This window comes from Hyla sarda, chromosome 12 (assembly GCF_029499605.1).
Source record: "Hyla sarda isolate aHylSar1 chromosome 12, aHylSar1.hap1, whole genome shotgun sequence".
In the NCBI taxonomy this organism is placed as follows: domain Eukaryota; kingdom Metazoa; phylum Chordata; class Amphibia; order Anura; family Hylidae; genus Hyla; species Hyla sarda.
The window spans coordinates 11,744,585-11,760,302 of record NC_079200.1 but is presented as its reverse complement, the minus strand read 5'-3'; the positions used below and the strand labels follow the sequence as shown (position 1 = coordinate 11,760,302).

At 42.3% G+C, this 15,718-nt stretch overlaps 2 protein-coding genes across 9 annotated transcripts in view; one reads left to right on the top strand and one right to left on the bottom strand.

The window, feature by feature from the left end:
- Positions 1 to 7,347, bottom strand: part of LOC130296516 (uncharacterized) — a 62,821-nt gene extending 55,474 nt beyond the window's left edge. Inside the window, exon 1 of the mRNA XM_056548129.1 lies at positions 7,145 to 7,347. The gene's annotated coding sequence lies outside the window, so the exon portion shown is untranslated. The remainder of the gene's footprint in view (positions 1 to 7,144) is intronic.
- Positions 1 to 15,718, top strand: part of LOC130296515 (uncharacterized) — a 207,867-nt gene that overhangs the window by 165,626 nt on the left and 26,523 nt on the right. For 3 of the 8 annotated variants that reach the window (XM_056548124.1, XM_056548125.1, XM_056548123.1), the window contains exon 1: positions 6,097 to 6,266. The exons of the other annotated variants lie outside the window; for them this stretch is intronic. The gene's annotated coding sequence lies outside the window, so the exon portion shown is untranslated. Of the gene's footprint in view, positions 1 to 6,096; positions 6,267 to 15,718 lie in introns of those variants that run through there. 8 annotated transcript variants of the gene reach the window in all.

Below are 15,718 nucleotides of genomic sequence, written 5' to 3'. Positions count from 1 at the left end.
TCCACAGCCATTCCTCTATATACACAGCCCCCCTCTGTATACACAGCCCCCCTCTATATACACAGCCCCCCTCTATATACACAGCCCCCCCTCTATATACACAGCCCCCCTCTATATACACAGCCCCCCTCTATATACACAGCCCCCCTCTATATACACAGCCCCCCTCTATATACACAGCCCCCCTCTATATACACAGCCATTCCTCTGTCAAGGCTTCTACTCACCTCTTCATAAAAGCAAATTAGATTGGTTTGACAACTTCTATCCTTAGTAAACCCATGCTGGTTTTTTTTATTGACTCTGAGGTTGGGGGAGGGGCCCGACCGGTATAGCGGTATGGGAAAAAATCCATACCGGTATACCGCCTAGCATCACGGTGGGGGGTGCGGTGCGGTGGGTCGGGGGTGCGGTGGGAGCGGTGCGGGGGGTGGGGCATTATCGGCAAGATAATTGCCGATATCGATAATGCCCAAAATCGTGATTATCGGCCGATAATATCGGCCATACCGATAATCGGTCGATCCCTACTATCTATCTCATATCTATCTATCTCATATCTATCTATCTATCTATCTATCTATCTATCTCATATCTATCTCATATCTATCTATCTCATATCTATCTCATATCTATCTATCTATCTATCTCATATCTATCTATCTCATATCTATCTATCTATTTATCTATCTATCTCATATCTATCTATCTATCTCATATCTATCTATCTCATATCTATCTATCTATCTCATATCTATCTATCTCATATCTATCTATCTATCTCATATCTATCTATCTCATATCTATCGATCTCATATCTATCTATCTATCTCATATCTATCTATCTATCTCATATCTATCTCATATCTATCTATCTCATATCTATCTCATATCTATCTATCTATCTATCTCATATCTATCTATCTCATATCTATCTATCTATCTCATATCTATCTCTCATATCTATCTATCTCATATCTATCTCATATCTATCTATCTATCTATCTCATATCTATCTATCTCATATCTATCTATCTATTTATCTATCTATCTCATATCTATCTATCTATCTCATATCTATCTATCTCATATCTATCTATCTATCTCATATCTATCTATCTCATATCTATCTATCTATCTCATATCTATCTATCTCATATCTATCGATCTCATATCTATCTATCTATCTCATATCTATCTATCTATCTCATATCTATCTCATATCTATCTATCTCATATCTATCTCATATCTATCTATCTATCTATCTCATATCTATCTATCTCATATCTATCTATCTCATATCTATCTATCTATCTCATATCTATCTATCTATCTATCTCATATCTATCTATCTCATATCTATCTATCTATCTATCTCATATCTATCTATCTCATATCTATCTATCTATCTCATATCTATCTATCTCATATCTATCTATCTCATATCTATCTATCTCATATCTATCTATCTCATATCTATCTAATATCTATCTATCTATTTATCTATCTATCTCATATCTATCTCATATCTATCTATCTATCTCATATCTATCTCATATCTATCTATCTCATATCTATCTCATATCTATCTATCTATCTCATATCTATCTATCTCATATCTATCTATCTCATATCTATCTATCTATTTATCTATCTATCTCATATCTATCTATCTATCTATCTCATATCTATCTATCTCATATCTATCTATCTATCTATCTATCTATCTATCTCATATCTATCTCATGTCTATCTATCTCATATCTATCTATCTCATATCTATCTATCTATCTATTTCCAAATGGCGGAGGACAGCACAACCACTGTAAGTCTCGAGATAGTAATCCGGGTGCAATAGGAAAGAAACGTGGTCCCAGTCGCAGACCACATCCATAAATCCCAGCAATAAATCCAACAGCACTCACGGGTTCAAGTGAAAAAACACAACGGTGTTTATTTAAACCATGTCCAGATGCAACGTTTCAGTGATATCCACCACCTTGAAAAAGGTATCACTGGAACGTTGCATCTGAACATGGTTTACATAAACACTGTTGTGTTTTTTCACTTGAACCAGTGAGTGCTGTTGGATTTATTGCTGGTATCTATCTATCTATCTCATATCTATCTATCTATCTCATATCTATCTATCTCATATCTATCTATCTCATATCTATCTATCTCATATCTATCTATCTATCTCATATCTATCTATCTATCTCATATCTAAGAAGAGAAGCAGGTGGAGCAGCACTCAAGTTGAGTTAGGTGCAGTGGGTGCAGGCTGTGGATGGGCCCTGGTCCTCGGGCCCCGATGAAATACAGCAACCAAGTAAACGCAGCAGCACTCCAGCGTAGTGAAGAATAGTGACTTTTATTTATCACCAAAAAGCAATAGCTATTGCTTTTTGGTGATAAATAAAAGTCACTATTCTTCACTACGCTGGAGTGCTGCTGCGTTTACTTGGTTGCTGTATCTCATATCTATCTATCTATCTCATATCTATCTATCTCATATCTATCTATCTAGTATCTATCTCATATCTATCTATCTCATATCTATCTCATATCTATCTATCTCATATCTATCTATCTCATATCTATCTATCTATCTCATATCTATTTATCTCATATCTATCTATATCATATCTATCTATCTATCTCATATCTATCTATCTCATATCTATCTATCTATCTCATGTCTATCTATCTCATGTCTATCTATCTCATATCTATCTATCTCATATCTATCTATCTCATATCTATCTATCTCATATCTATCTATATCATATCTATCTATCTATCTCATATCTATCTATCTATCTATCTATCTCATATCTATCTATCTATCTCATATCTATCTATCTCATATCTATCTATCTCATGTCTATCTATCTCATATCTATCTATCTATCTATCTATCTCATATCTATCTATCTATCTCATATCTATCTATCTCATGTCTATCTATCTCATATCTATCTATCTCATATCTATTTATCTCATATCTATCTATCTCATATCTATCTATCTATCTCATATCTATCTATCTATCTATCTATCTCATATCTATCTATCTATCTATCTATCTCATATCTATCTATCTCATATCTATCTATCTCATGTCTATCTATCTCATATCTATCTATCTATCTATCTATCTCATATCTATCTATCTATCTCATATCTATCTATCTCATGTCTATCTATCTCATATCTATCTATCTCATATCTATTTATCTCATATCTATCTATCTCATATCTATCTATCTATCTCATATCTATCTATCTATCTATCTATCTCATATCTATCTATCTATCTATCTATCTCATATCTATCTATCTCATATCTATCTATCTATCTATCTCATATCTATCTCATATCTATCTATCTATCTCATATCTATCTATCTCATATCTATCTATCTATCTCCTATCTATCTATCTCATATCTATCTCATATCTATCTATCTCATATCTATCTATCTCATATCTATCTATCTCATATCTATCTATCTATCTATCTCATATCTATCTATCTCATATCTATCTATCTCATATCTATCTATCTATCTATCTATCTATCTCTCTCTCTATCTGTCTATCTATCTTATATCTATCTATCTATCAGTCCCACTGACAGAGATTCTGAATAAAAAAAATAAGAAAATAGTCAAGCTTCTCATAGGGCAGTGTGTTTCCAAACAGCGTGTCTCCAGCTGTTGCAAAACTACAACTCCCAGCACGCCCGGAAAGTTTTGCAACAGCTGGAGACGCACTGTTCAGAAAACACTGCCATAGGGAAAAACGTCCCAGACTGTGTGCATGGTAACAAGAATGTCCAAGCCAAAACAAATATATGAGCCTGTAACGCAAAGTTCTAGCGCGGTGCAACCTCCGAGAATCAGACCGAAAATTGTCGCCCACCGATGCAAAAACGACGTGTATGGAACAATGAAAACGGAACTTAGTCGCAAACCACTTTGTTCTCAGCAAGATGTAGCTCGGATAATCTACATTTATACATTTATACATAAGCCATCGCTAAACGCGTTTCTAGGCTATCGCGGCCTCTTTATCGTCATGTTACATGACAGCCATAGCCTAGAAACGCGTTTTGTGTTGGTATTTGTATACAGAATAAATGTAGATTGTTGCGAAGAAGTTCCGCTCTCTTTCTTCCATTCACGCCATTGACAAAAAAAACACAAAACTTTGCTGACGAATTTTGGCGGAAGATTGTCTGTTGCGGAAATTAAGAGCTGTAAACTGAGCAATGGAATTCCCATTGAAGGCAAAATGCATGTGTGGTGCAAGTCATAATGTGTGCGCAATTTCCATGAGGGGGAAAAAAAAACCACACGCACCATACAGCGTTATTTTAGCGCAAAAAACTGGAGCAGCCAGAGTGCCCCTTTGAGGCTAAGTTTCTACTTGTTTTTTTTTTTTTTTTTTTTTAAATGCCAAGAAAAACGCCAATTCTGGCGCATGACGTTTTTTCGGCCAAAAAACGCTGTGGCCAGATGTTAGCTGTAAATCAATGAGAAGTCGCAAAATTCTTATTCCACTTGGCGTTTTTCACTTTGGCTTTTTTTTTTTTTTATCCTTTTGGCGTTTTTTCACTCTTTTTTTGGCGTTTTTCAGCTCCTTGGCGGTTTTCCAAAAGTGCAGCATGTTGAGCCACTGGCGATTTTTTAATCAAAATCGTGGCGTTTTTCTCCCATAGAAGTCTATGGGAGTGAAATAAAAAACGCCAAGAAAAACGATATGTGGGTTTTAACTTTGACGTTTTTTCAGGCGGTTTTTATTCTTTTTTGGACAAAAAAGTGATGGAGATACCTTTTTTAATAACTTTTCGTAGGGTACCATAAAAAAAAAAAAAAAGATACAGTAGTGAAGGAAAAAATTGTATCTAACGAAATTTATCGTTTTTATAACAACATTTTTTTTAATAAATTTTTAAAACAGGGATCAATTTATGTGGGCGAGCGGGGACCTAAAAATATAGCCGACAATAATAAAAATGTAGTGTGTATGTGTTTCAAATTTTTTTAGGTAGTACTACTACTCCCAGCATGGAACACACTGTTAAAAAAAAAAAAAGAGGAAAAAAAGAGAAACAGATACACTCACACACTTTATTAAAAATTAATAAAAATGTTGTTATAAAATATATACATTTCGTTAGATAAAAATTTTTCCATCACTTCTACATCCTTTTTTTTTTTTTTGGTACCCAACAAATTTTGGGTACCAAAAAAAAAAACTGCCAAGGTGCAATTTCCACACAAATAAAAAAACGCCAGATGCAGGAAATTGCACAGCCGTTTTTCCTTGCGTTTTTTTTCAAACCAAAAAACGCAGGACGAAAAAACAAGTACAAGCTTAGCCTAACGGCATTTGTCAAAAAGCGCAGCATGCTTATACTATGGCGTTGTTTTTCAGGGAATCTTGAGGTTTTTTTTTTCCCACTAATAGACTTCTAAGGGAAGGGGAAATAAAAATCGCCAATAAAAACGCGATGTGGGTTTAAACAGTGTATTTCCTGGCAATGTACCACAAATTCTATAGAAATTCACATGATAAATAATGAATAATAATAAAAAAAAAAAACTCAGGGAAAGAAAAAAAACACCAAAAAACAAACACAATAAAAAAAAAAAATAATAATAATAATAATTTTTTTGCAGTGTCTTTTTTTTTTTCTTCAAGTGAAAAAAAAAGACTAAAACACCACCAAAAATACGTTGTGAGGTAACTTGTGGCCTCAAAATGGCGGCAATGAAGGAAAGCACTTCTGGGAGGAGTAACAGAGGGATGTCTCGTGTGAGAATTATTTTTATTGACAATGCATATACAGTATAACTATGCCCCCCCCCCCGAACCATTTTCACCAACTTATGACTGTGTTGGTAAAAAGACTACAACTCCCAGCATGGCCGACAAGCCTTAGGCGTGACAGGACTTGCGAAAACAACAAGGTCGCGTGCAGTACAGTGCCCAGTTGCCGCCGCACGATGGCGCCAGAGTCACGCGCGCGGGCGGCGCTTCGCCACAGACACAGCACGTACCGTGCTGTGTCTGTGGCGAAAGCGCCGCCCGCGCGCGTGACTCTGGCGCCATCGTGCGGCGGTAACTAGGCGCCGCACTGCTTTTCCCGGAGCGGCTATAAAAGCCTCCGCCACCTCCTCACACGTGACTGCAGCCGGCGGGCGAACTGAGGGAAGGAGGAGGCTGCGGACCGCACCGCACTGTGTGAACACAGGTAGACTACAGCTCCTATACTTTACGTCCTGGCTCCTCCATGATAGTGAAATGCTACGCGGTTCCGGCCACAGCTGTGGTACTACAACTCCCAGCATTTTTACAGCAACCTGTGCGCAATGTAGAGAAGGGGCTTTGCGTCTATGTGGTCTGAACTGCTGGGACTTGTAGTACAATACGTCATGGCCGTCTACCACAGATTCTATGGTGTGAGGCCCCCAATGATGAACCTATCTGGGGGCCCCACTTCCCACCATAGAGCCCCTATCACCCCTAATGTTTAATAACAAGCCCCCAGTAAAAGTAGTCAGTATCCATGTGTAATCCCCCTGAGAACTACAACTCCCAGCATGCCGATAGCCAGCGACCCACAAACTTGGCGTTTTTTTCCACTTAAAGACTTAAAAAAACCGCAATGAAAAAAACAGTGTATTGAACATTAGTGTTTTTACTGGCGGGTTCTTCCCCCCCCCCCCCCCAGGAGGGAAAAAAACGCAATGAAAAGGCCGATGTGTATTTATCAGTTATCAGTAGCGTTTTTACTGGCGGTTTAACCCCTTAATTCTCCATTTAAAAATCTTGTAGTATTAATAATAAGAAAGTACCGCAGGGGAAAAACCGCCAAGACTAAAGACAATTTGTGTGGATAAAACATAACTATCTGCGTTTTTCGATCACATTATGACAGGGTAGTTGTTTTTTTTGTGGTGTTTGGTGTATTTTTGGGAGGTTTAGTAAAAAAAATAAATAAATAAAATAAATTGTGTGGTAACTGCGCCATAATCGGGTCTGAAAATGGCGGGAATTGAAGCAATGACGGCATTTTTTTTTTCATGAAAGCGTTTTCAGGGGGATGTATGAGAATTATTTTATGGACACCTGTAGCAGCTCCCCTCCTCCTGGGGCGAAACTATAACTCCCAGCATGCCCGGACTGCTGTAGCCATGACAGGACTTGTAGTTTTCACCACAGTCGCGGAGCCGCACGTCGGGACCTGAGGTGAAGCGCGCGCGAGTATAGCGCCATCTTGTGGCTGTCATTACGCACTGCGCGGTTTTCACTTTCGTTTACTGCAGTCTGGAGTTTTGTCGTAGTTGCTAGAAAGTCTTCCGCCCCGCCCACACGTAACTCCCGCCAAAAAGTCGAGCGGGAGAAGGAGCCCGGGCCCGCGGTGACCGCACTGTGTGCACGGAGGGTAAGCGGCTCTACTCTTCTCCGGCTTCTGTATTTTACAGACTCCTCTCCCCTCCATTATACGGAAATGCTGCGCCCCAGCTATTGTATATGCGGTAATGTGCAGGGAGGGGCCTTGTGTCTATGTGACCTGTACTGCTGGGACTTGTAGTACTACATAGTATAACCACCTCTGCCAGGGTTTGTGACCAGGGTGGGACAAGTTTGGTCAGTACCCCATGGCGTCTACCACAAATCCTAGGGGGCTGTACTTCATGTGGACTTACCTATAGCACAGTATGGGGCCCCACTACCCACCATAGGGCCCCACTACCCACCATAGGGCCCCACTACCCACCATAGGGCCCCTATTCCCCCCCCCCTAATGTGTGACAACAAGCCCCCAATACATTAGTGAGTGTCCATGGGTGACCCCCCCCCCCCCAACATGTAGCTCTCCAGCTGCAAAGCTACAAATCCCAGCATGCACTGAAAGCCAGTGATTCCCCTCCCCCTTTTATTTTTTAATTTTTGTTTGCTATGTTAAACCCACATGACCTTTTTTTTTTTTGCACTTTCCCATAAGTGTTTTTCCTGGCTCCCCCATGCATGCACTATTTCTTCCGTTCATTCGCCGTCACAAAATAAAGGGCGATAACGGGTTCAAACGGCTATTAGAAAAATCCCATATACTATAATGGGATTTTCTAATGGCCGTTTTTCAAGATTTTTATAACAGACGTTCATTACGGATTAATTTTTTTTAGTGTGAAAGGGGCCTTAAATGATTAAGGGATCTTATGACTTGTTAAATAAAAGATAAAAAAAATAAATTTAAACCTCAAAATTCAAATGGGAGAATAAGATATATAATATATAATTTTTTTTAACCTGAAACCAAACACCAAAAGTAAGTTAAGTTTTAGCACAACTTATTTTTATTTCTGGTGTTTGGGTTCAGGTAAAAAAAAAAAAAAAAATCCCCTTTTGAATTGTTTTTTTTTAGTTTTTTTTTTTATCAGCCAAAGTGTAACTTGAAAATTGCGACCACTTAGGTATTCATTTCCAGGAGGTGTTACAAAGGGATGTGTCATGAATGGTTGTTTCATGGACAATACACATATGTCACCTGAACCTGTGGCTGTTGCAAAAACTACAACTCCCAGCGTGCCCTGACAGTCAGTCATCCAGCCAACATTTTTTTTCCACTCATAGGGGGGTATTTATTAAAGGAGAACTCCGGAATAGGAAAATTATCGTCCATACTGCCGGCAGTAAAAAAAAAATACAGGTACATACCTTTTTTCGTGCCTCTGGTAACCGGCTCCGGCCTCCGCCGCGATCCTCTTCACTGGTTACCGGTGGTCGACGAGTCATACTGCACTCAGCCAATCACCGGCCGCAGCGAAGTCCCGACTCGGCTGGCAATAGGCTGAGCGGCAGTGTGAGAACGCGTCAAGACACACAATTCTTCACTACACCGGCACCTGCTGCCTGGGCCGAAAACGTCACACTGCCGCTCAGCCTATCGCCGGCCGAGTCGGTACTTCGCTGTGGCCGGTGATTGGCTGAGTGCAGTATGACTCGTCGACCACCGGCAACCAGGAAGAGGATCACGGCGGAGACCAGAGCCAGTTACCGGAGGCACTGGGGGAGCGAGGGAAGGTATGTACATCTTTATTAATTTTTTACTGCCGGCAGTAGTGCTGGGCGGTATACCGGTATGAACCTGGATACCGTTTTTTTTCCTCCCAGGGTATGGATTTTTGCCCATACCGCTATACCGGTTGGGCCCCTCCCCCACCCTCCGAGTCAATAAACATTTTTTAACTTACCCGTAATGGGGGTGGTTCGGGCCATCCATCCTTCCTGTAGTGTCCGGCGGCATTCCGGGTGGAGGGTGAACCGGTCCGGGCTGTTCTTCTCTGGGGGTCCTCTTCTCCACTCCGGGCAGGCTCCGGCCTATTACACTGCATAGACGCCGCTACGCCGTGACGTCAGGTGCGTCGCTGCGCACGGACATCACTGCGCAGCGGCGTCTATGCAGCGTTACTAGGCTGGAGCCTGCCCGGAGTGGAGAAGAGGACCCCTGGAGAAGGACAGCCTGGACCGGTTCACCCTCCACCCGGAATGCCGCCGGACACTACAGGAAGGATGGATGGCCCGGACCACCCTCCCCGGACGGTCCCTGCAGCAACTGGGAAGGTGAGTCAGGGTTCTGGGATGGACAGGGGTCTGTATAATATACTATACCTACAGTAGGCCCTCCAGCTGTTGAGGCTGGCTGTCCGGGCATGCTGGGAGTTGTAGTTTTGCAACAGCTGGAGGCACCCCTAGTTGGGAAACACTGACCTATACTATACACTACTATATAGTCCAACATGCTGGGAGTTGTAGTTTTGGAGGCTGTAGGGTTGTTTGTTACATCTATTTAAAAGGGTACTCCACTGCCCCAGTGTTCTGATCATTTAGTTCCAAAAGCCCATTTAGTTCCGCTACGCCACCTCAATGCAAGTCTCAATGTTAAAAAAATACCGTGATACTTTAGAAAAATACCGTGATACTCATTTTTGGTCATATCGCCCAGCACTAGCCAGCAGTATGGACGATAACTTTCCTATTCCGGAGTTCTCCTTTAAAGGATTTATGTGTCTTCTATTGCGTATGTTTGGCGCATTATTTTGGTGCTGTCTTTTTGCGCCAAAGTTTTGCGCATTCTCTGCACTGTCATTTTGTAAACTTGTATGATTTTTACAGTGGTCAGTAATTTGTAACTTGCACCAATAGTTTTTTGGTGCAATAAGGCACTTGTTTGCCGCAAATCATCGCCAACAATATTCTAACATGGGAAAACACACATACCAAAGGAAGAATATGGTATGCGCCAATGTTACTAAAGGACATGCATCAAATGATAAATTTGGTGCATGTCCGTAAAACCAAAGTAAAAAAAACGGGTAAAAATTTTAAATACCCCCCCCCCCCCCCCCCATAGACTTCTATAGGAGGAAAAAATGCAAGTGGAAAAAAGCAATGTGGGATTAACATTAGTGGTTTTCCTGGCATTTCCCCCTTGGTTCTGTAATGTAAATGCTAGTCACATGATCAATGAATCACATGATTAATAATAAAAACACAGGAAAGAACGCCAAGACTAAGACACACAATATTTGTAAGATATGCCACAAGATCTGCATTTCAAGAACGCAAAAATTATTTCAGTTTTTTTTTTTTTTCAGGTAAAAAAAAAACAAGTTTTCCAGGAGGAGTCACAAAGGGATGTATGGGAATTGATGATTGTTTCATTGACAAATTGGTGGTGGTGGTGGTGGTGGTGGGGGGGGGGGGGTAATCAAAACCTGTCCTGAGGAAAAGTTGCCCAGCCGCCCAGAACAACTAATCAGATCACTTTTTTAATTTTTGAACAAGGCCTCTGCAAAACGATAGAAGCAATCTGATTGGTTGCTATGGGCAACTGGTCAACTTTTCCTCTGCACAGTTTTTGATAAATCTTCCCCAATCTGTGGCTGTTAGGGTGCTTTCACACTACGTTTGTAGTGTACAGTTGCTGGATCCGGTTGGGAGGGGGGAAAAGCGTCCGTTCCCGTATCCAAGCCGGATCCGGCCCGAACCCCATTCATGTCAATGAGCCGACCGGAGTCAAACGCTGACTCCGGTTGTCTCATTTTTCCCCAAATACGGTTTTCTGACCGACCTAGAACCGTGGCATAGCATTGATCAGTGTATGCAATCTACAGATTGCATGTGATAGTGCCCTATGGGGTCTAAAAAAGTGTAGACCACATCCACCAATATTTTTAGCCCCAATTTCTCTTTCCGCCTAAGACCAAAAACACAATTTTTCAGCTAATAATTTTTGGTGGTAGAAATTTCTTTGTATCGCTAGTCCCTTCATCTCCCCCTGTGTTGGTCATTCGCGTCCCTTCTTCTCCCCGTGTCAGTCATTGGTGTTTCCATCTCCCCCTGTGTCAGTTATTAGTGGCTAATGTAACATTGGAGTGGAGGTAAGAAACTTTATTTATTTATTTTTTGTAAGATGGACACCCCCATATTGAAAGGGCTGAGAAAAACCTGGGCGCAACCACAAAATTCTTATTCCCAATAACGATCGGACGTGTGGGATTTGTCGAGCCCTGTCCCTTACTTTTCGGTCTTTCAGAAAATACATATACCCAAGTCGATGGGACATGTCAAAGCTTTTGTTTCCATGCATTTTATGTATGCAAATAAAATTTTTAGGCTTTAAAGGAGAACTACGGGATTGAAAAATGTATCCCCTATCCTAAGGATAGGGGATAAGTTTCAGATCGCGGGGGGGGTCCGACCGCTGGGGCCCTTCCGCGATCTCCCGTACGGGGCCCCGGCTCTCTGGTTAGAAAGGGCGTGTTGACCACTGCACGAAGCAGCGGCCGACACGCCCCCTCCATACACTGCCATGGGAGAGCCGGAAATTGCCGAAGGCAGCGCTTCGGCTCTCCCATAGCAGTAAATGGAGGGTGCGTGTCAGCCGCCGCCTTGTGCGGTGGTCGACACGCGCTCTCTATGCAGAGAGCCGCGGCCGCGTACGGGAGATCGTGGGGGGCCCCAGCGGTCGGACCCCCCGCGATCTGAAACTTATCCCCTATAGGGTAGGGGATCAAATTTTCAATCCCGTAGTTCTCCTTTAACAGGATTCACGTTAAATTCTACAACAACAAAAAGTGAAATGTTTGTGTAAACCTAGTCATAGTCTGCTCCTGCTTGATTGCGGTCAGATAGCATCTTGCGTATGAGCAGCGCTACATGAAGACGTTGGTGCAGACGGATGGGTCCCTGATCATGGATCATCAAGGTTTGGAAATGACCGGAGGCAATGGAAACGTCACATTGTAACTTTACCGTATGATGAAATAAAAGAACATGTAACATTTTTTTTAGCCACAACTTGTGAGTGCGTGTTTTTTTTATTTATTTTTATTATTTTTTTAAACTAGCATTTATCTACACTTATACACGGTGCATTGCCCCTTAGGGACTCGGCCCCATTCTCACCTTAACCCCTTAGAGACTTGGTGGTTTTCAGTTTTTGCATTTTTGTTTTTTCCTCCTTACCTTTTAAAAAATCATAATTTTCCACCTAAAAATCCATATGATGGCTTATTTTTACGCCACCAATTCTACTTTGTCGTGACATCAGTCATTTTACCCAAAAATGTACGGAGATACCAAAAAGTCATTGTGAGACAAAATTGAAGAGACAAAACACCATTTTGTAACTTTTGGGGGCTTTCGTTTCTACGCTGTGCATTTTTCCATATTCAGTAGGTTCATACGATTAAAATGATCCCCTACTTATATAGGTTTGATTTTGTCGTACTTCTGGAAAAAATGATGACTACATGCATGAAAATGTAAACGTTTAAAAAAATGGCCTCTTCTGAACCCTATAACTTTTTTCTAATTCCCCCCCCCCCCCCCCGCATATGGGGATGTATGAGGGATCATTTTTTTTCACCGTGATCTGATGTTTTTATCGGTACCATTTTTGTTTTGATCTGACTTTTTGATCGCTTTTTAGTCATTTTTTAATGGTATGAAAAGTGACCCAAAATACGCAATTTTTATTTTTTTTAGTGTACGTCATTGACCGTGCGGTTTAACCTGTTGGGGACAGAGGGAGTACCAGTGTGCCTTATGCCCACTCCCTTTCTATAACGCGGGGTCACGCTGTGGCTAATAGCGCGCGGTGCACTTGTAGGTAAACATGACACCTTTTCTTTATTCTGTAGGTCCATATGGTTCAGTAAAGAAAACAATGTATGATCCAGTAATTCCTTGTAAAAACTTCAAGCTTTATTCAAAAAAAGGATTAAAAAGTATTCAGGATACACAAACGACACATCACCTGGTCGGCAACATACTCCCAATGGACTCATTTCGAACGCATGCACGTTTTTGATCTCAACACCTGTGCAATCCTCCACCTCTAAATACAAGACCCAGAGGGAGGAGTTAAAGAACGTGCGAGTATAAAATAATGTATTATTTCTTAAAAATTACTTGACAGGTTTACAAAATACTTAAACCCAAACCCCTTAAGACCAGGGGTTTATCTGTTTTTGCTCTTACAATTTTTTTAAAGGTAAGGAGGAAAAAATGAAACTTTCAATTCTGCACCTAAAAATCCATATGATGGCTTATTTTTTGCGCCACCAATTCTATTTTGTAATGACTTTTCTACGCAGTACATTTTTTGGCCAAAATGACACCTTATCTTTATTCTGTAGGTCCATACAATTAAAATTATACCCTACTTATATAGGTTTGATTATGTCATACTTCTGGAAAAAATCATAACTACATGCAGGAAAATGTATACGGTACGTTTAAAATTGTCATCTTCTGTCCCCTATAACTTTTTTTTTAATTTTTCGTGTACAGGGTGGTATGAGGGCTCCTTTTTTGCGCCGTGATCTGAAGAGTTTAGCGTTACCATTTTTGTATTGATTGGACTTTTTGATAGATTTTTATAAAAATTTTTCATTACTGTATTTATCGGGGTATACCACTCACCATTTTACCAAGGATATTTGGGTAAAAAAAGTTTTTTGTGTGTGCATTCGTATACACCGCCAGGAAAGGCAGGGGGAGAGGGGCCGTCGCTGCCCGCTTCTCTCCCCCTGCCTTTCCTGGTGTTTAGAGCCCTGCTTGCCGCCGCTTCTCTCCCGCTGGCTATCTGCGGCGCTGCCCGTTCTCTCCCCCTGACTATCGGTGCCGGCGCTGATAGCCAGGGGAGAGAAGCGGCGCCGGCAATGGGGGCAGCGGTGCCGATAGCCAGGGGGAGAGAAGGGGCAGCAACACCCATTACCGTGCCGCTGCCCCGTTGCCTCCCCCATCCCAGTTGTATAATTACCTGTTGCCGGGGTCGGGTCCGCGCTGCTACAGGCCTCCGGTGTGCGTCCCCTGCGTCGTTGCTATGCGCTGTGCGGCGCAATGACGAGTAACGTCATTGCGTCTCGCAGCGCATAGCAACGACGCAGGGGACGCACACCGAAGGCCTGAAGCAGCGCCCCTTCTCTCCCCCTGTCTGTCGGCGCCACTGCCTCATTGCCGGCGCCGCTTCTCTCCCCCTGGCTATCTGCGCCGCAATGGGGCGCCGGCACCGATAGTCAGGGGGAGAGAACGGGCAGCGGCACCGATAGCCAGGGGGAGAGAAGGGCCGGCAGCAGGGCTCTAGACCCCAGGACAGGCAGGGGCAGAGAAGCCGGCAGCGGTGGCGGGTCTCTGCACCTGCAAAGCCGCTGCAGTTCATGATTTAAAGCGGCCGCTTTAAATAATTGAACTGCAGCGTCTTATCGGCGTATAACACGCAGGTAGACTAAAATTTTAGCCTAAAAAGTGCGTGTTATATGCGATTAAATACGGTATATAAAAAGTGACCAAAAATATGCTATTTTGGACTTTGGAATTTTTTTTGCGCGTTCGCCATTGATCGTGCGGTTTAATTAATGATATATTTTTATAATTCGGACATTTTCGCACGTGGCGATATCACATGTTTATTTTTATTTACATTTTATTTATTTGTTTTTTTAAATGGGGGGAAAAAAACTTTTAAAGGACAACTGCAGTGCAATATACACTAATCCCCTATCTACAGATAGGGGATAAGTGTTTGATCGCGGGGGGTCCGACCGCTGGGACCCCCCACGATCTCCTGTACGGGGGCCGCGGCTCTCCCGTTGCAGGGGGCATGCCTGCCGCAGCATCACGTTGCGGGCCGGCACGCCTCCTCCATGCATCTCTATGGGAGAGGCGGGGAGGCCATGTTCGTGGCTCCCCCATAGAACTGTATGGGGACGGGGAGGAGGCGGAGCGTCACAGTCAACCTCTAGGCCGACGCTACGCGCCTTAGCGCTCACTATGAGCGCTAATGGCGGCGTCCCGTTAGCGAGATCTCGGGGGGTCCCAGCGGTCAGACCCCCCCCCCCCCCCCCCCCCCCCCCGCGATCAAACACTTATCCCCTATCTTGTAGATAGGGGATAAGTGTATATTGCGCTGCATTTGTCCTTTAAGGAAGGGGTTAAATGATCTTAACTTTTCTTTTTTGCAATGTTATAGCTCCCATAGGAGACTATAACACTGCACACACTGATCTTTGTTATCCCATAGGAGGCTAAAACACTGCACACACTGATCAATGGTTTCTCATAGGAAACCATTGATCGATGATTCTGCCGCTTGACTGCCCATGCCTGGATCTCAGGCACTGAGCAGTC